This window comes from Protomyctophum bolini (genome assembly GCF_963924005.1).
Source record: "Protomyctophum bolini genome assembly, chromosome: 22".
NCBI lineage: Eukaryota > Metazoa > Chordata > Actinopteri > Myctophiformes > Myctophidae > Protomyctophum > Protomyctophum bolini.
Window position 1 is genome coordinate 32782257 of NC_137883.1, and position 21912 is coordinate 32804168.

The 21912-nt window shown below is 40.1% G+C and overlaps 1 protein-coding gene across 1 annotated transcript in view; it reads right to left on the reverse strand.

Annotated features, from left to right (window-relative positions):
• Positions 1-9946: 9946 nt before the first annotated feature.
• The window catches only part of LOC308309909 (uncharacterized protein), a 35523-nt gene continuing 23557 nt past the window's right edge, over positions 9947-21912 (reverse strand). The window contains exons 12-15 of the mRNA XM_080755883.1: positions 20507-20624; positions 18484-18601; positions 16461-16578; positions 9947-10079 (exon numbers count right to left, since the gene is read on the reverse strand). The gene's annotated coding sequence lies outside the window, so the exon portion shown is untranslated. The remainder of the gene's footprint in view (positions 10080-16460; positions 16579-18483; positions 18602-20506; positions 20625-21912) is intronic.

Consider the following 21912-nt stretch of genomic DNA (forward strand, 5'->3'; position numbering starts at 1 on the left):
ATAACAAAGAGGGAAGATTGAATAATGACTCTCACAACCAATCTCAAGCTAGAGTAGCTATTCTGTAACAACCACCTCATGAAACTATCCAGTCGTTCCCACGGCAGGTTCCCACGCAAGCGCTGCACGTCTGCCAGAACAGAACCAACCTGAAGTAACATACAAGGTCAGGGACCTATACGAGTAAGTTTGCATTTTTATCTTACACGAATGCATAAAGTTAGATGACACAAAACAAACCATGTTATTCATTTCATAAATATATACTCATAATCCGATTATGTAACAGGGTAACATGTGAGCTTTATCCTCTAATTCATGGGCCTGGATTTTTTTCCAAAATTTCAAAAAACATGGGCTATAACCCATCGTATTTAAAAAAAAATATATTTTTTAAAAATCCTCAAAAATGATGAAAAACGGCGTGCTATAGTATGCCGTATGTGCTATAGTATGCCGTACGATATGGGCTATAGCCCATGGTCCAAAATGATGAGAAACGAGGATAACATTTTTTTTCAAAATTTCAAAAAACATGGGCTATAACCCATCGTTTTTTTCATTTTTGTCAAATCGTCAAAAATGATGAAAAACGGCGCGCTATAGTATGCCGTACGATATCGGCTATAGCCGATGGTCCAAAATGATGAGAAACGAGGATAACTTTTATTTTCAAAATTTCAAAAAACATGGGCTATAACCCATCGTTTTTTTCATTTTGTCATTTTTGTCAAATCGTCAAAAATGATGAAAAACGGCGCGCTATAGTATGCCGTACGATATCGGCTATAGCCCATGGTCCAAAATGATGAGAAACGAGGATAACATTTTTTTTCAAAATTTCAAAAAACATGGGCTATAACCCATCGATTTTTTCATTTTTGTCAAATCATCTAAAATGATGAAAAACGGCGCGCTATAGTATGCCGTACGATATGGGCTATAGCCCATGGTCCAAAATGATGAGAAACGAGGATAACTTTTTTTTTCAAAATTTAAAAAAACATGGGCTATAACCCATCGTTTTTTTGAACAACTTGAACAACATTCAGAGTTAGCCGCAACTATACTCTAGTGAGGAGCACGCCTATCAAGACGCCCCCTGCACTCTATAGTGAAGTTCTACATAATACTTACCATTCAACCATATATCGCAGTTAGGTTAAGTTATCGGAAACAAATCTCATAGCGAGATAATACAACCTGCAAACTGGGCATACTAACGAATCACTTCATGAAAAATAACAAAGAGGGAAGATTGAATAATGACTCTCACAACCAATCTCAAGCTAGAGTAGCTATTCTGTAACAACCACCTCATGAAACTATCCAGTCGTTCCCACGGCAGGTTCCCACGCAAGCGCTGCACGTCTGCCAGAACAGAACCAACCTGAATAACATACAAGGTCAGGGACCTATACGAGTAAGTTTGCATTTTTATCTTACATGAATGCATAAAGTTAGATGACACAAAACAAACCATGTTATTCATTTCATAAATATATACTCATAATCCGATTATGTAACAGGGTAACATGTGAGCTTTATCCTCTAATTCATGGGCCTTGATTTTCTTCCGAAATTTCAAAAAACATGGGCTATAACGCATCGTATTTTTATTTTTTTAATTATTTTTCAAATCCTCAAAAATGATGAAAAACGGCGTGCTATAGTATGCCGTATGTGCTATAGTATGCCGTACGATATGGGCTATAGCCCATGGTCCAAAATGATGAGAAACGAGGATAACTTTTATTTTCAAAAAACATGGGCTATAACCCATCGTTTTTTTCATTTTGTCATTTTTGTCAAATCGTCAAAAATGATGAAAAACGGCGCGCTATAGTATGCCGTACGATATCGGCTATAGCCGATGGTCCAAAATGATGAGAAACGAGGATAACATTTTTTTTCAAAATTTCAAAAAACATGGGCTATAACCCATCGTTTTTTTCATTTTTGTCAAATCGTCAAAAATGATGAAAAACGGCGCGCTATAGTATGCCGTACGATATCGGCTATAGCCGATGGTCCAAAATGATGAGAAACAAGGATAACTTTTATTTTCAAAATTTCAAAAAACATGGGCTATAACCCATCGTTTTTTTCATTTTGTCATTTTTGTCAAATCGTCAAAAATGATGAAAAACGGCGCGCTATAGTATGCCGTACGATATCGGCTATAGCCCATGGTCCAAAATGATGAGAAACGAGGATAACATTTTTTTTCAAAATTTCAAAAAACATGGGCTATAACCCATCGTTTTTTTCATTTTTTCATTTTTGTCAAATCATCAAAAATGATGAAAAACGGCGCGCTATAGTATGCCGTACGATATGGGCTATAGCCCATGGTCCAAAATTATGAGAAACGAGGATAACTTTTTTTTTCAAAATTTCAAAAAACATGGGCTATAACCCATCGTTTTTTTGAACAACTTGAACAACATTCAGAGTTAGCCCAACTATACTCTAGTGAGGAGCACGCCTATCAAGACACCCCCTGCACTCTGTACAACACTCAGAGTTAGCCGCAACTATACTCTAGTGAGGAGCACGCCTATCAAGACGCCCCCTGCACTCTATAGTGAAGTTCTACATAATACTTACCATTCAACCATATATCGCAGTTAGGTTAAGTTATCGGAACAAATCTCATAGCGAGATAATACAACCTGCAAACTGGGCATACTAACGAATCACTTCATGAAAAATAACAAAGAGGGAAGATTGAATAATGACTCTCACAACCAATCTCAAGCTAGAGTAGCTATTCTGTAACAACCACCTCATGAAACTATCCAGTCGTTCCCACGGCAGGTTCCCACGCAAGCGCTGCACGTCTGCCAGAACAGAACCAACCTGAAGTAACATACAAGGTCAGGGACCTATACGAGTAAGTTTGCATTTTTATCTTACATGAATGCATAAAGTTAGATGACACAAAATAAACCATGTTATTCATTTCATAAATATATACTCATAATCCGATTATGTAACAGGGTAACATGTGAGCTTTATCCTCTAATTCATGGGCCTGGATTTTTTTCCAAAATTTCAAAAAACATGGGCTATAACCCATCGTTTTTTTCATTTTTGTCAAATCGTCAAAAATGATGAAAAACGGCGCGCTATAGTATGCCGTACGATATCGGCTATAGCCGATGGTCCAAAATGATGAGAAACGAGGATAACTTTTATTTTCAAAATTTCAAAAAACATGGGCTATAACCCATCGTTTTTTTCATTTTGTCATTTTTGTCAAATCGTCAAAAATGATGAAAAACGGCGCGCTATAGTATGCCGTACGATATCGGCTATAGCCCATGGTCCAAAATGATGAGAAACGAGGATAACATTTTTTTTCAAAATTTCAAAAAACATGGGCTATAACCCATCGTTTTTTTCATTTTTTCATTTTTGTCAAATCATCAAAAATGATGAAAAACGGCGCGCTATAGTATGCCGTACGATATGGGCTATAGCCCATGGTCCAAAATTATGAGAAACGAGGATAACTTTTTTTTTCAAAATTTCAAAAAACATGGGCTATAACCCATCGTTTTTTTGAACAACTTGAACAACACTCAGAGTTAGCCACAACTATACTCTAGTGAGGAGCACGCCTATCAAGACACCCCCTGCACTCTGTACAACACTCAGAGTTAGCCGCAACTATACTCTAGTGAGGAGCACGCCTATCAAGACGCCCCCTGCACTCTATAGTGAAGTTCTACATAATACTTACCATTCAACCATATATCGCAGTTAGGTTAAGTTATCGGAACAAATCTCATAGCGAGATAATACAACCTGCAAACTGGGCATACTAACGAATCACTTCATGAAAAATAACAAAGAGGGAAGATTGAATAATGACTCTCACAACCAATCTCAAGCTAGAGTAGCTATTCTGTAACAACCACCTCATGAAACTATCCAGTCGTTCCCACGGCAGGTTCCCACGCAAGCGCTGCACGTCTGCCAGAACAGAACCAACCTGAAGTAACATACAAGGTCAGGGACCTATACGAGTAAGTTTGCATTTTTATCTTACATGAATGCATAAAGTTAGATGACACAAAATAAACCATGTTATTCATTTCATAAATATATACTCATAATCCGATTATGTAACAGGGTAACATGTGAGCTTTATCCTCTAATTCATGGGCCTGGATTTTTTTCCAAAATTTCAAAAAACATGGGCTATAACCCATCGTATTTTAATTTTTCTAATTATTTTTCAAATCCTCAAAAATGATGAAAAACGGCGTGCTATAGTATGCCGTATGTGCTATAGTATGCCGTACGATATGGGCTATAGCCCATGGTCCAAAATGATGAGAAACGAGGATAACATTTTTTTTCAAAATTTCAAAAAACATGGGCTATAACCCATCGTTTTTTTCATTTTGTCATTTTTGTCAAATCGTCAAAAATGATGAAAAACGGCGCGCTATAGTATGCCGTACGATATCGGCTATAGCCGATGGTCCAAAATGATGAGAAACGAGGATAACTTTTATTTTCAAAATTTCAAAAAACATGGGCTATAACCCATCGTTTTTTTCATTTTGTCATTTTTGTCAAATCGTCAAAAATGATGAAAAACGGCGCGCTATAGTATGCCGTACGATATCGGCTATAGCCGATGGTCCAAAATGATGAGAAACGAGGATAACTTTTATTTTCAAAATTTCAAAAAACATGGGCTATAACCCATCGTTTTTTTCATTTTTTCATTTTTGTCAAATCATCAAAAATGATGAAAAACGGCGCGCTATAGTATGCCGTACGATATGGGCTATAGCCCATGGTCCAAAATGATGAGAAACGAGGATAACTTTTTTTTTCAAAATTTCAAAAAACATGGGCTATAACCCATCGTTTTTTTGAACAACTTGAACAACATTCAGAGTTAGCCGCAACTATACTCTAGTGAGGAGCACGCCTATCAAGACGCCCCCTGCACTCTATAGTGAAGTTCTACATAATACTTACCATTCAACCATATATCGCAGTTAGGTTAAGTTATCGGAACAAATCTCATAGCGAGATAATACAACCTGCAAACTGGGCATACTAACGAATCACTTCATGAAAAATAACAAAGAGGGAAGATTGAATAATGACTCTCACAACCAATCTCAAGCTAGAGTAGCTATTCTGTAACAACCACCTCATGAAACTATCCAGTCGTTCCCACGGCAGGTTCCCACGCAAGCGCTGCACGTCTGCCAGAACAGAACCAACCTGAAGTAACATACAAGGTCAGGGACCTATACGAGTAAGTTTGCATTTTTATCTTACATGAATGCATAAAGTTAGATGACACAAAATAAACCATGTTATTCATTTCATAAATATATACTCATAATCCGATTATGTAACAGGGTAACATGTGAGCTTTATCCTCTAATTCATGGTCCTGGATTTTTTTCCAAAATTTCAAAAAACATGGGCTATAACCCATCGTATTTTAATTTTTTTAATTATTTTTCAAATCCTCAAAAATGATGAAAAACGGCGTGCTATAGTATGCCGTATGTGCTATAGTATGCCGTACGATATGGGCTATAGCCCATGGTCCAAAATGATGAGAAACGAGGATAACTTTTATTTTCAAAATTTCAAAAAACATGGGCTATAACGCATCGTATTTTAATTTTTTTAATTATTTTTCAAATCCTCAAAAATGATGAAAAACGGCGTGCTATAGTATGCCGTATGTGCTATAGTATGCCGTACGATATGGGCTATAGCCCATGGTCCAAAATGATGAGAAACGAGGATAACTTTTATTTTCAAACTATACTCTAGTGAGGAGCACGCCTATCAAGACACCCCCTGCACTCTGTACAACACTCAGAGTTAGCCGCAACTCTCGTTTCTCATCATTTTGGACCATGGGCTATAGCCTATATCGTACGGCATACTATAGCGTGCCGTTTTTCATCATTTTTGATGATTTGACAAAAATGAAAAACTGAAAAAAACGATGGGTTATAGCCCATGTTTTTGGGGGGCGCGCGAGACGAGCAGTGACGCTGACGCACAATGAATTTGGCTTAAAATAAAACAGCGATATAGCTGCAGAAGATAGAGAGGAGCGCATATTGGATTGGTCTTTTATTTAACAATTAAACAGCGCCTGAACCAGGCATTACCTCTCCATCAAATAAAAATATATATAATCCAAACTCCTCTGTCAATTGTAAACGAACGGTAACATGAATGAACTCTTCAAGACACTTGAACACTCAAATAAAATCAACCACGGTTGATTTGATTGATCATAAAGTTAATGTGACTGTGAGTGTGTGTATGGGAAAAAATATATAGACTTCACAGATTATAGATCACTTGGAATTATAACAATCTGTTGAGTATTGCCTGAATAATGCCACTAGTGAAATCCCATTTTTTATCGACATGCGATGCCGATGGAGAAATCCCACATAGTTAAATTACCTCATAGTCATGCTGCATGCGCTGTTGGTCGATGAAGAATTATAATCCAAGGTTTGTCAATCATATTATGGTTTATGGTTGAAAGTAAACCATAATAAGTAAACTTTAAGAAGAGATCTGCAGTCATTGTGCTGCAGACTGCAGTGCAGAGTGCATGAGAGCAGCTCCGCTTGCTAATTGAGTTGACATTTGCGCAACTTCACTGCATGGCATTACAGTAATTAGTTATTTGCCAGCACCTGCTCCAATATATATATTTATTTATATAGCACATTTAAAACAATAAAAGCTGACCAAAGTGACCAAAGTGACCACAGGCTGAAACAAGTGGAGCATCACCATCGGCGCACAAAAAAAGGCATAATTAAAAGAAAAAACACAGGCAAATAGTATAGGCTACATAATTACAATAATACGATCAGGTGCAATTAAATGCCAAAGAGAAAAGGTGTTTTGGTCTGGGTCTGTAGGAGCTGCTCTGCTGCATGGGAGTTCACAGTGATGGAACAGGTCAGTCTTCAGACAAGAAGAAAAAAAGATATCGCTGGCAACGGCAAAATCAATTCTCTGCATCGCCAAAATAAAAATATAGGCCTAGTTTCATTCGTGCCATTATACTCAGCCAATATGCACAACGCAGCGCATGAGATTGCAGATCTTTGAATTTCCGGTGCGCGCACAAGTATAATGTACACCGCCAGGCTCCACAAGGTTCTCAGCGCAATGGCGCATCGATAAAAGTTGGGATTTTATAGTGGCATTATTCAGGCAATACTCAACAGATTGTTATAATTCCAAGTGATCTATAATCTGTGAGTTTATATTTTCATTTGGGAGTAAGTAATGTTTTTATATGACTTATCAAACATGGTAGCCTATATTTAATGTCCACTGAGCTGTGGTGCGCTTGCCTACACTCTCAATTAGGGATTTTCCCAGCGGTCATTTTCACTCTTGTGTAGACTACAACCTTTATTCAAATAGGGTATTTTAAAATGCAACCACACTTTCGATTTATTTTTCCTGGCTCCTGGGACTGCAGCTGACTTCCTTGTTGTTAACACGGGGAAAGAGGAGGCGTTGCGAGGTGCTGCGAGGCGCAAGCATGGCTCGCGGACCAAATGGGGCCGTCTCGGACCAAAAGCGGCCGCTTTTTTTTATGACTATTCGATTCAAAATTTTAAAATCGATTGAACGTCGATTAATCGATTTTTTGGGGTCAGCCCTAGTCCACACTACTACTGTACACTATCCCAGGTTAGGGTCAGACTCACCTCAGCGGTGGACTGCAGGCTGCAGGGCGAACATGATCTGGTTGACTCCGTGGTGAACGGGCTTGCCGTAGGTGGCTCCCTTCGGTACGGGGCGTTCACGACCATCACGGCGCACACGGATACTATAGATGACGTAGCCTGTTGAAACAAAAAAAGATATGATAATGACGTAAACATACGCTAATGACGTAGCCTGTTGGAATAGAACACAGTGCTGCTGTTTTTGCTTGTAAAATGTGTTATATTGTGTTCAGCAACACAAAATCTTTCTCAAATGTCATAAATACATATATACCTAACATCTAAAACAAGTACTGGTGCCTTAGTTTACTCATACGTTAATCTAGATCATGAAATGTAGCACATTTGTAAAAAAAATGAAACGCTTCAACTAACGTAAATGGCACCCAGCACACTGAAACATACACACAGTGCTGTGCCCTGAGATGGAGGGATCAGCTGACCACTGCATGTCTTGTAGTTGAAGCGGATCTCAGATGTTTATAGGGTGAGCAGGAAAGGTGACAGCACTGAGCCCTGGGGAGTGCCTGTGATGTACACCAGCACCTCCGAACAGACAACCCTGCAGTCTCACATGCTGCAGTCTGCCCCAGAGATACTTAGATCCATGCCACCAAACCATGCCCCCCCCCCCCCTTCAACACAAGCTTCTGCAAGCAGTTGTGACCGGAAAGTTTTGAAGACACTGGAGAAGTTTAAAAACAGCATGATTCTAACTGTATTGCCCAGGGTGTCAAAGTGTGTGAATGCCTTGTTTAGCATGTAGAATAGATGACATCATCAAACCTGGTATGCAGACTGAAGGGGGCCAATGTACTGATTGCAGGGAGATGATCACAGTTCCTCCCCGTCTTCAGGGAGAGGATATCGTTTGGATCAGCCCCTCATCACACGTAGAAAATGCATGTTTTGGCCAGAAAGGAATCTTTTTCCTACCGGAAAAAAAAATACTTTGTTACTCCACTGCGCCCCTGCAGATATAAAAAAATCCCTTTCTGGCCAAAATAAATGCATTTTATACAAGTGGTGGGGAGCTCAGAGTGGAAAGTAGGCTTTCTAGTAATAACACAAGCCGCCTTTGTATTGGTAAGTATAGGTACGTATTTATATTTCCGCAACAGAGGAGAGGCTGGTCTGCATTTCATGCGAGCGCAGGAAGACAACAGTCCCATAGCTCTAATGAAGGCATTAGAGCTGAGCTATACTATACTATACTATACTATACTATACTATACTATACTATACTATCAGTGTTTCCTGCAGGAAAAAGCTTTGGCATGGAGCTGGGCACACCCTCTATTAGAGTGTTCTAGATAGATGTAATCATTGATACGTCACATACTGATAAAATAACTATAATAAAACTTTCAGTTTGTCTTGTCTAGTTTCCTCACAAAACCAGAGTATGAGAAAAATGTTTTAATGGCCAAAGCTTGCAGTGGCAGTGTCCAAAGTCTCTTTCCCATTTCAATGTACAGATTTAACTTTGATCCGACTCACCTCAGCGGTGGACTGCAGGCTGTGTGTACGTCCACACTACTACTGTACACTATCCCAGGTTAGGGTCAGACTCACCTCAGCGGTGGACTGCAGGCTGTGTGTACGTCCACACTACTACTGTACACTATCCCAGGTTAGGGTCAGACTCACCTCAGCGGTGAGTCTTTCAGACCCCCATCTGAAAATATGTCGCTCCAGGGACCCAAACCTCATAGCGCGGTGTCGCACTATGAGCTTGTAGATCTGCTATTTTTCAATAGCTAAATTATAATATAATCCTTAAAACACCAAAAGGGTTTCCCGTCATGAATGGGTTAAAAGGAGCTGTAATTGTCCAGCCTACAGTCCTTAAGTACCCAGTAAACACTCACCCTGCTAGGCCTTGTAGCCCAGCCTACAGACCCAGTAAACACTCACCCTGCTAGGCCTTGTAGCCCAGCCTACAGACCCAGTAAACACTCACCCTGCTAGGCCTTGTAGCCCAGCCTACAGACCCAGTAAACACTCACCCTGCTAGGCCTTGTAGCCCAGCCTACAGACCCAGTAAACACTCACCCTGCTAGGCCTTGTAGCCCAGCCTACAGACCCAGTAAACACTCACCCTGCTAGGCCTTGTAGCCCAGCCTACAGGCCCAGTAAACACTCACCCTGCTAGGCCTGCGGTCCTTGTCGGGCCTGGTGGGTCGGGGAGCTCTGTAGAGGTTGGACAGCTGGCGGTACTGCAGCAGGAAACGCATCGCGTCCGACTGCTTCTTGCGCCACAACTCCTGCATGCATTTGTACGCTGACTACGCTCCCATCTTGGTTTATCTGCAGGAGGAGAGACAGCAGGACAGTAAGACAGTGTACTTGTACAATAATACTTTCCGTCAAGAAATTCTGTGCAGAAGTTTGGAAGCGCACGTCAAAGTCACCCTGCGTACCACCTGTTTCGAATTTGCACATAATGCAGGAGGCAGCAGTGCGCCCCGTTAATAAAAACGAGTGCTTCCAAACTGCAACACTTAGAAAAAGAATCACCTGCACAGAATGTCTTGACAGAAAGTAACTCAAAACAACATCTCTACGGTGGGTTTTTATGACACACAAGCTCGGCAGATTGAAAGAGGATAATTCAAGCTTGGCCTAGAGCTGCAATGATGGTGAGTTTAATGTCGTTTAATACAAGCAGATCGCAAACGCAAATTGGATGAGTGGGGAGTCAATGGAGGGTATTGCAACTCTAGATTCATCCCATTATAAAGAAATCTAGAGTTGCAAATTGCTGCTAGTCTAGTATCAACTAGGCTTGATAGATAGCCTGGTATAATCTGGGCTTTAAATGAGCTGTACTGTATTTTGAATGTTTGAACGTGTATGAAAGGTGGTATATAAATAAAATTGCCTTGCCTACTTGCTCAGACTGAGGTAACACCATATACTGTAAAAGGGTAACACACACACACACACACACACACACACACACACACAAACACACACATATAGGGCCTGATTCATTAAAAAGAAATACGCCACCGTTACACTGTGGCGGAAACAGATATCGTATTTATCCGTCCGATCAAGCTACGTTGAGATGACGTGTTATTCAGAGAGCGGTGTGTACCACAGGTGCGCTGGCGTATCGCAGGTGTATGTCATACTGAATGCAGTGGGTGCAAAGTGATCGGAAAAGCACTCGACAACCTCATTTGCATTGATCCACGCCCCATATCGCACCATAAAAGGCTTCAAGCATGACTCAGCAGACAGCAGTTTGGTCTGTCAACAAAAAAAAAAGGCTTTGCAGCCGCAGACTATGCGGCTTCACAGCCGCTGTCACTGCATGAATATAGCCCGCACTCTATTAATGTAATAATTCTACACATGTAGGAGCAGGACAGTTAGGGCTTTTATGTTATGTCGTTTTTGCACCATTGTATATTACCACTGTAGGCTACTATATATGTACAAACTGACATCAATCCATCAAAGGACACCAAAGGAAATTATTATTATTGCTTCAGCGGAGCATGCACCACAACGGTGCGTGCTCCGCTGCTGAAGCAATATAATTATAATTTATTGAATTAAGTTCGGGACCAAGGCGGGTGCTGCACTCACACCTTTGCAGTCAGAGGTAAAACATAGGCTATCCGATATTTAAAATATCGGATATATGTCAATGCAAAAGTCGTCTTTTGAGAGAGAGAGAGAGGGAGAGAGGCATTGCGCGATAAAGAACAGTATAGCCTAGCCTATACATTCATAAGTGAATAATTGGGATCCTCTTGTCTGAAGAATTTAAGAAATTATAATCCAGTGAGTTTATCCAGTGAGTTAAACTATTCTGTGTGTGTCATCCATGCATGTGATCAATATCAATACATGATTATAAAGTCTGTCCTTCATATTTGCAAGCACGGGAGCAGCGCATGTCGGACCATCGCTTTTTCGCATCGCAGCGAATGTGGAGCTGCGGAGCGGACCGTTGCCCCGTCGGCTAGAATGCTGTCGGAAAAAAGGTCGCCTCCCAGGCTAATGTGGTCTTCTATTTTTTATATAGGGCTATATAGCCCATTCATTTTCCAATGTGAATCGGATCGGCAGCACGCTGCTGTCTGCCCCCCCCACCCCACACACACACACACCCTGCACACACACACACACACACACCGACCGACAGTCAACTGACTCAAGGAGCTCCGTAACAAAACAATTTCAATAGGCCTGCCGCCGCCTACTGCAGGCATTACTACACTAAACAATGTTGGATTCGTAGTGCAGAATGCAGATAAGCCTATGCTCTTATTATAATTGTGAGTTTGTTTTTTAACATGCGCGAGAGCCGATCTACAAGCTCACAACGCGTTGCACTGCGAGTAGAAAGCTGTCAAGTGAGAAGCGCAATCGCGCATGCTATAGTAATATCCTAATGGATCCTTCTCAGATGGAAACACTGCCTCTGTCTGGAAGGGCCTTAAACAAATAACAAACTATAAACCGAAACCCCCTCAGACCACAGACAACACTCTCCTTGCTAATGAGCTGAACACGTTTTACTGCAGATTTGAAAAACAGTCTGCCCCCTCTGCTACTGCCGTGCCTACCTCCCCCCCCCCCCCTCTCCAACCACACTCTCACTTATCCTCCCCCTCTCCATCCCCGCCCCCCTCTTCCTCTGCCCGCCCATACCTCTCTGTCTCAGAGAGAGAGGTGAACCGCCTGTTTAAGAGACAAAACCCCCGGAAGGCGGCCGGACCGGATGCTGTCTCACCCTCCATCCTGAAGTTCTGTGCTGACCAGCTGTCCCCTGTGTTCAGTAACATCTTCAACTCCTCACTGGAGCGCTGTCAGGTACCAGCCTGCTTCAAAGCTTCCACCATCATCCCTGTCCCCAAAAAACCCAGGATCACAGGCCTTAATGACTACAGACCCGTCGCCCTGACCTCTGTAGTCATGAAGGTCTTTGAACGCCTCGTCCTTGCCCACCTGAAGGACATCACAGACCCTCTCCTAGACCCTATGCAGTTTGCATATAGAGCCAACCGGTCCGTGGACGACGCGGTCAACATGGCTCTACACTACGTCCTGGAACATCTGGACACTGCGGGGACCTATGCCAGGATTCTGTTTGTGGACTTCAGCTCGGCGTTCAACACCATCTTGCCTCCCATACTGGAGCGCGGCCTCTCTGCGCTGCAGGTGCCTGACTACACCTGCAGGTGGATCACAGACTTCCTGTCCAACAGGACTCAGCGGGTGAAGATCGGGAAGTCCATCTCCGAGCTGAGGACCATCAGCACCGGCTCCCCCCAGGGCTGCGTCCTGTCTCCCCTTCTGTTTTCCCTCTACACCAACTGCTGCTCCTCCAGCCACCAGTCGGTCAAACTCCTGAAGTTTGCAGACGACACCACCCTGGTGGGGCTCATCTCCAGGGAGGACGAGTCTGCCTACAGGAGCGAGATCGACCTGCTGCTGACCTGGTGCACCCAGAACAACCTTGAGTTAAATGCTCTGAAAACGGTGGAGCTGATTGTGGACTTCAGGAGGACTCTGGCCCCTCCCCCCCCCATCATATTGGGAGGCACTCCAGTCGTCACAGTGGAGTCATGCCGCTTCCTCGGGGTGACAGTCTCCCGGGACCTGAAGTGGGGACCCAACATCGATACCCTCACAAAAAAGGCCCAGAAGAGACTGTTCTTCCTGAGACAGCTGAGGAAATTCCACCTCCCAAGGACCTTGCTGGTTAATTTCTACACTGCCATCATCGAGTCCATCATCACCCACGCCATCACTGTTTGGTTCCCCGCTGCAGTGGCCAAGGACAAGGCCAAGCTGCAGCGGGTCATACGATCAGCAGAGAAGGTGATTGGATGCCCTTTGCCCCCCCTTGAGGCCCTGTTTAGGAGTAGGGCTTTGAGGAGGGCCGGGAAGATCATGGCTGACCCTGCACACCCAGGCCACAGTCTTTTTGCCCCGCTTCCCTCAGGTAGGAGGTTGCGGTCCCTAAAGACTACGAAGGCCCGACACTCAAACAGTTTTTTCCCCACGGCTATCCGGCTCCTCAACGCTGCTGGTGTCCCCCCCCTGATCCCCTGACCCCCCCCCCCTTTTACCCTCCACCCCCACTCAGAGTGGTACGAAATGGACTGGTCACTTGAACACTTGAACACTTGATCTCTCTGCACTTTATTTTTATTCACTATGTTGTTTTTGCACTGCCTTGTCCTGTTTGCACTTGGATGTTGAATGTTGAAACTGCACTCTGCTGCCCACCAAAGCAAATTCCTAACATGTTTACATGTAATGGCAAATAAAGTCTTCTGATTCTGATTCTGATTCTGATTCTAATGAATAAATAAAAAGGTGTCGGGCTTGCAGGGGCAGTTTCTGTATGGGAAATGCATGCATTTAGGCATACAAGTGCACTCAGCTTTTATTATATAGGCTATCATTTATTTGTCAATATGTCATGGGGACACATGCCTACATATTTTATCTGAGATTTGGGAACAATTTATTGATTCAGCATGAAGACTAAAGCCTTCTGAATAAATCTCACGTGTATGCTTCCGCAAATGTCTCCCGTCTCCGCCACCTAAAGACGTCCCGTGGGAATTGACGGAGTTTCCGACCAACGTACGTGAGCGTCAAGTTCACGGCCATTTCCATGAATTCCAAATTAATGGGTTAAAAGGAGCTGTAATTGTCCAGCCTACAGTCCTCTCCCTCAACATTTGCCACATACTATAACCTAGACGTGGCAGCGCCCTCTGTGGCGCACGCAGTGTTGGGGGCTGCCGCTCCATAATGGACCTATTAGGCCATTAAACCATGTGTAATCACATAAGTCTAGATGCCCTGGATATACCAGGCCTACTTTAAGCATCTACACTGAGAATGTATATGTCAGCACGAGGCTACTACCATTCTCCACCGGGACCGGGCTATCAACCAGAGGTTGTCCAGCCCTCATTTAGGTTACCATATAGCCCTGAACACACTTGACTATATTCAAGACATGGGAGTTCATAAGGTCCCATAGAGTGAAGTATTTCGTGAATACTTAACAAAACGAAGAGGTTTCTTTAGAAACCAAGGTTTTGTAAGTAGAGTGAGCGAAATACTTCACTCGAAACACCCTTCTGTCTTGGCCCGGCAGAAGAAAGGTGTACGAATGAGCGCGCATGACGTAGACGCAGACTAGACGCTTCGAGAAGCAGGGCGTCTACGTCATCGCTCTTAAACCCACAGTACATATTTAGGAGCTATATGTGCTGTGGGAGTTCATGACTGAAGTTTCTGCCCTTTGCTCCGCAAAGGGAAACATCCCATAGAGTGTATGGGTATTTCGCTCACTCTACTTACAAAACCTTGGTTTCTAAAGAAACCTCTTCGTTTCCATGTATAGATTAATTGAAAGTATACTTAACATATTTGAACGGACTGTTATTTTTAGTACTACTCCTCATTCACTGAGTCAATAGTTTCACTGGAGAGAAACCATATGGATGTGATCAGTGTGGACAACACTTCTCTGTATTGTCAGAGCAACACAACCTGAACAATGACCTAAAGACTTAAAGTTGTCCAGGTTTCCCAGGTTTACACAAATACAGTTGTTGCTGTTATTGTGTCTCTGTTGTTAATAATGTAATCATGAATATAGGATATGATTATTATAAGGATATCCCGACTTATCCTGATCATGAATTAATAATACTGTATGGACACATGTTTCTGCACACAGGCCTACACATTACACAATGGGCTATGAGACTAAGAGGATTTGACAATATACTAATGTGTTGTTAGGCCTTGTCCAGTTTTGTACAGAAACCAGACCACTGTCTTCTATACTAAAGTGGAAACAAATTTAACTTACATTGCACCTTAATACAATAATAATAAAAGTACAGGGGATGTGGTAGTATACTGGTAAAAGACAAGATATGAAGGCTTGTGTACTATTTATGAAGACTGGCTGCAATCATTTTAGGGGTGAGTGGCAGTTTGTGTTTTGGAAAACAAATAGACCCAACTGTTTTTCTTTGTAAGACACTGGGATGTAAATCACACTATGAGCAGTTGTTTCTTCACCAGAGCTGGTTCTACTTGGTTCTGATGTTACTGAAATAATGTAGAGCAATCCTCTTTGACTCTGCTGCATTACTTAATATCCACTTATATTATTCAATACTGTTAGACAAATATTATTCAGATACTCATTGCATGTACATAATATCCTTACCATATATTTGTGAACATCAGTCTCCAGTAGGAGTCCCAATGTAGGTATGCTGGCACTCTGATTTATGTTGAATCACAATAATTAAAGACTGTTCTGTTTCCCACTGCATTTGATTGAGTTTGACTTTTTCTCTTCTGCGCTGTAATGTTTTGTTATTTTTATTTATTTTGTTTCAGTTATTTGTTTCCTGATTTACCAATAACTAAATAATCGTGTTTTCTATATTATATGCTTTGACTCTGACAGTGTCTGTTATTTGGGATTAATGCTGACTCCTGCATTTACTTTACTCACATTCACATAGACTGATAGGATGTACTTATAGTCATACATCAATGTATTATAATTTGGATATAGTTTAGATTAATTAAATGTGAAGCTTGCAAAGCAATCTCACAGTTAGCAGTTTATTTCTAGAATGTTGCACAGAGCATGGCATGGGGTGTACAAACGGTAGGTACCTTGTTGAATGGTTGCAGTCCATGCAGTGACGTCAGAGCGATGCACTTTGAGGTTCAACGTGAACGGAGGCGGCTGCTCATAGTATGCTTCAAAGAAGCCGCAGAACAGAAGGCTTTGCTGCACACACACAGACACATCATATTAAATCATTAAATTAATGTATATCACACATTTGACATTCATCATGAATAAATACATAGGCTACTTACATCACTTACATTTAGTTTTAGTCAATGTTTTAGTTAAAGTAATACAATGAATGCGTTAGAAAACAATATCCTACAATGATTATGATTGGGGTCCTTCATATCAAATTCATGGGGGAAACATCTACTGAACAAACACAGATACTAAAATCATGGTGACAGCTTTTATTAATCAAATAAAAGGTGGTTTGGTTACTAGTGTTAGATTTGTATTGTAATATTATTCTCAAGCGTGAGATGAATACCAGTTAACATGTAATCACAGTTTGAACCGTCTGTCACAGGAAACAAAAATATATAAGCTTACATGTATGACATGAATAGATTGAATTGAGTTTAAATCAATATAAATTTGTATACAATATCATATGTAAACTAGTTGAGATGACCCCAATATAGATGAAACAAATGTTTCCATGTATAGATTAATTGAAAGTATACTTAACATATTTGAACGGACTGTTATTTTTAGTACTACTCCTCATTCACTGAGTCAATAGTTTCACTGGAGAGAAACCATATGGATGTGATCAGTGTGGACAACACTTCTCTGTATTGTCAGAGCAACACAACCTGAACAATGACCTAAAGACTTAAAGTTGTCCAGGTTTCCCAGGTTTACACAAATACAGTTGTTGCTGTTATTGTGTCTCTGTTGTTAATAATGTAATCATGAATATAGGATATGATTATTATAAGGATATCCTGACTTATCCTGATCATGAATTAATAATACTGTATGGACACATGTTTCTGCACACAGGCCTACACATTACACAATGGGCTATGAGACTAAGAGGATTTGACAATATACTAATGTGTTGTTAGGCCTTGTCCAGTTTTGTACAGAAACCAGACCACTGTCTTCTATACTAAAGTGGAAACAAATTTAACTTACATTGCACCTTAATACAATAATAATAAAAGTACAGGGGATGTGGTAGTATACTGGTAAAAGACAAGATATGAAGGCTTGTGTACTATTTATGAAGACTGGCTGCAATCATTTTAGGGGTGAGTGGCAGTTTGTGTTTTGGAAAACAAATAGACCCAACTGTTTTTCTTTGTAAGACACTGGGATGTAAATCACACTATGAGCAGTTGTTTCTTCACCAGAGCTGGTTCTACTTGGTTCTGATGTTACTGAAATAATGTAGAGCAATCCTCTTTGACTCTGCTGCATTACTTAATATCCACTTATTCAATACTGTCAGACATATATTATCCAGATACTCATTAAATGTACATAATATCCTTATCATATAGTTTGTGAATATCAGTCTCCAGTAGGAGTCCCAATGGAGAGTGTTTGGTAGGAACTACTCCTTTGAGGTTTTTAAGGTTTATAATAAACCAGCGATTTTTAGGCACCATATATGTAAAGAATCCCAGAAAACAGCAGGTATACTGGCACTCTGATTTATGTTGAATCACAATTAAAGACTGTTCTGTTTCCCACTGCATTTGATTGAGTTTGACTTTTTCTCTTCTGCGCTGTAATGTTTTGTTATTTTTATTTATTTTGTTTCAGTTATTTGTTTCCTGATTTACCAATAACTAAATAATCGTGTTTTCTATATTATATGCTTTGACTCTGACAGTGTCTGTTATTTGGGATTAATGCTGACTCCTGCATTTACTTTACTCACATTCACATAGACTGATAGGATGTACTTATAGTCATACATCAATGTATTATAATTTGGATATAGTTTAGATTAATTAAATGTGAAGCTTGCAAAGCAATCTCACAGTTAGCAGTTTATTTCTAGAATGTTGCACAGAGCATGGCATGGGGTGTACAAACGGTAGGTACCTTGTTGAATGGTTGCAGTCCATGCAGTGACGTCAGAGCGATGCACTTTGAGGTTCAACGTGAACGGAGGCGGCTGCTCATAGTATGCTTCAAAGAAGCCGCAGAACAGAAGGCTTTGCTGCACACACACAGACACATCATATTAAATCATTAAATTAATGTATATCACACATTTGACATTCATCATGAATAAATACATAGGCTACTTAAATCACTTACATTTAGTTTTAGTCAATGTTTTAGTTAAAGTAATACAATGAATGCGTTAGAAAACAATATCCTACAATGATTATGATTGGGGTCCTTCATATCAAATTCATGGGGGAAACATCTACTGAACAAACACAGATACTAAAATCATGGTGACAGCTTTTATTAATCAAATAAAAGGTGGTTTGGTTACTAGTGTTAGATTTGTATTGTAATATTATTCTCAAGCGTGAGATGAATACCAGTTAACATGTAATCACAGTTTGAACCGTCTGTCACAGGAAACAAAAATATATAAGCTTACATGTATGACATGAATAGATTGAATTGAGTTTAAATCAATATAAATTTGTATACAATATCATATGTAAACTAGTTGAGATGACCCCAATATAGATGAAACAAATGTTTCCATGTATAGATTAATTGAAAGTATACTTAACATATTTGAACGGACTGTTATTTTTAGTACTACTCCTCATTCACTGAGTCAATAGTTTCACTGGAGAGAAACCATATGGATGTGATCAGTGTGGACAACACTTCTCTGTATTGTCAGAGCAACACAACCTGAACAATGACCTAAAGACTTAAAGTTGTCCAGGTTTCCCAGGTTTACACAAATACAGTTGTTGCTGTTATTGTGTCTCTGTTGTTAATAATGTAATCATGAATATAGGATATGATTATTATAAGGATATCCTGACTTATCCTGATCATGAATTAATAATACTGTATGGACACATGTTTCTGCACACAGGCCTACACATTACACAATGGGCTATGAGACTAAGAGGATTTGACAATATACTAATGTGTTGTTAGGCCTTGTCCAGTTTTGTACAGAAACCAGACCACTGTCTTCTATACTAAAGTGGAAACAAATTTAACTTACATTGCACCTTAATACAATAATAATAAAAGTACAGGGGATGTGGTAGTATACTGGTAAAAGACAAGATATGAAGGCTTGTGTACTATTTATGAAGACTGGCTGCAATCATTTTAGGGGTGAGTGGCAGTTTGTGTTTTGGAAAACAAATAGACCCAACTGTTTTTCTTTGTAAGACACTGGGATGTAAATCACACTATGAGCAGTTGTTTCTTCACCAGAGCTGGTTCTACTTGGTTCTGATGTTACTGAAATAATGTAGAGCAATCCTCTTTGACTCTGCTGCATTACTTAATATCCACTTATTCAATACTGTCAGACATATATTATCCAGATACTCATTAAATGTACATAATATCCTTATCATATAGTTTGTGAATATCAGTCTCCAGTAGGAGTCCCAATGGAGAGTGTTTGGTAGGAACTACTCCTTTGAGGTTTTTAAGGTTTATAATAAACCAGCGATTTTTAGGCACCATATATGTAAAGAATCCCAGAAAACAGCAGGTATACTGGCACTCTGATTTATGTTGAATCACAATTAAAGACTGTTCTGTTTCCCACTGCATTTGATTGAGTTTGACTTTTTCTCTTCTGCGCTGTAATGTTTTGTTATTTTTATTTATTTTGTTTCAGTTATTTGTTTCCTGATTTACCAATAACTAAATAATCATGTTTTCTATATTATATGCTTTGACTCTGACAGTGTCTGTTATTTGGGATTAATGCTGACTCCTGCATTTACTTTACTCACATTCACATAGACTGATAGGATGTACTTATAGTCATACATCAATGTATTATAATTTGGATATAGTTTAGATTAATTAAATGTGAAGCTTGCAAAGCAATCTCACAGTTAGCAGTTTATTTCTAGAATGTTGCACAGAGCATGGCATGGGGTGTACAAACGGTAGGTACCTTGTTGAATGGTTGCAGTCCATGCAGTGACGTCAGAGCGATGCACTTTGAGGTTCAACGTGAACGGAGGCGGCTGCTCATAGTATGCTTCAAAGAAGCCGCAGAACAGAAGGCTTTGCTGCACACACACAGACACATCATATTAAATCATTAAATTAATGTATATCACACATTTGACATTCATCATGAATAAATACATAGGCTACTTACATCACTTACATTTAGTTTTAGTCAATGTTTTAGTTAAAGTAATACAATGAATGCGTTAGAAAACAATATCCTACAATGATTATGATTGGGGTCCTTCATATCAAATTCATGGGGGAAACATCTACTGAACAAACACAGATACTAAAATCATGGTGACAGCTTTTATTAATCAAATAAAAGGTGGTTTGGTTACTAGTGTTAGATTTGTATTGTAATATTATTCTCAAGCGTGAGATGAATACCAGTTAACATGTAATCACAGTTTGAACCGTCTGTCACAGGAAACAAAAATATATAAGCTTACATGTATGACATGAATAGATTGAATTGAGTTGAAATCAATATAAATTTGTATACAATATCATATGTAAACTAGTTGAGATGACCCCAATATAGATGAAACAAATGTTTCCATGTATAGATTAATTGAAAGTATACTTAACATATTTGAACGGACTGTTATTTTTAGTACTACTCCTCATTCACTGAGTCAATAGTTTCACTGGAGAGAAACCATATGGATGTGATCAGTGTGGACAACACTTCTCTGTATTGTCAGAGCAACACAACCTGAACAATGACCTAAAGACTTAAAGTTGTCCAGGTTTCCCAGGTTTACACAAATACAGTTGTTGCTGTTATTGTGTCTCTGTTGTTAATAATGTAATCATGAATATAGGATATGATTATTATAAGGATATCCTGACTTATCCTGATCATGAATTAATAATACTGTATGGACACATGTTTCTGCACACAGGCCTACACATTACACAATGGGCTATGAGACTAAGAGGATTTGACAATATACTAATGTGTTGTTAGGCCTTGTCCAGTTTTGTACAGAAACCAGACCACTGTCTTCTATACTAAAGTGGAAACAAATTTAACTTACATTGCACCTTAATACAATAATAATAAAAGTACAGGGGATGTGGTAGTATACTGGTAAAAGACAAGATATGAAGGCTTGTGTACTATTTATGAAGACTGGCTGCAATCATTTTAGGGGTGAGTGGCAGTTTGTGTTTTGGAAAACAAATAGACCCAACTGTTTTTCTTTGTAAGACACTGGGATGTAAATCACACTATGAGCAGTTGTTTCTTCACCAGAGCTGGTTCTACTTGGTTCTGATGTTACTGAAATAATGTAGAGCAATCCTCTTTGACTCTGCTGCATTACTTAATATCCACTT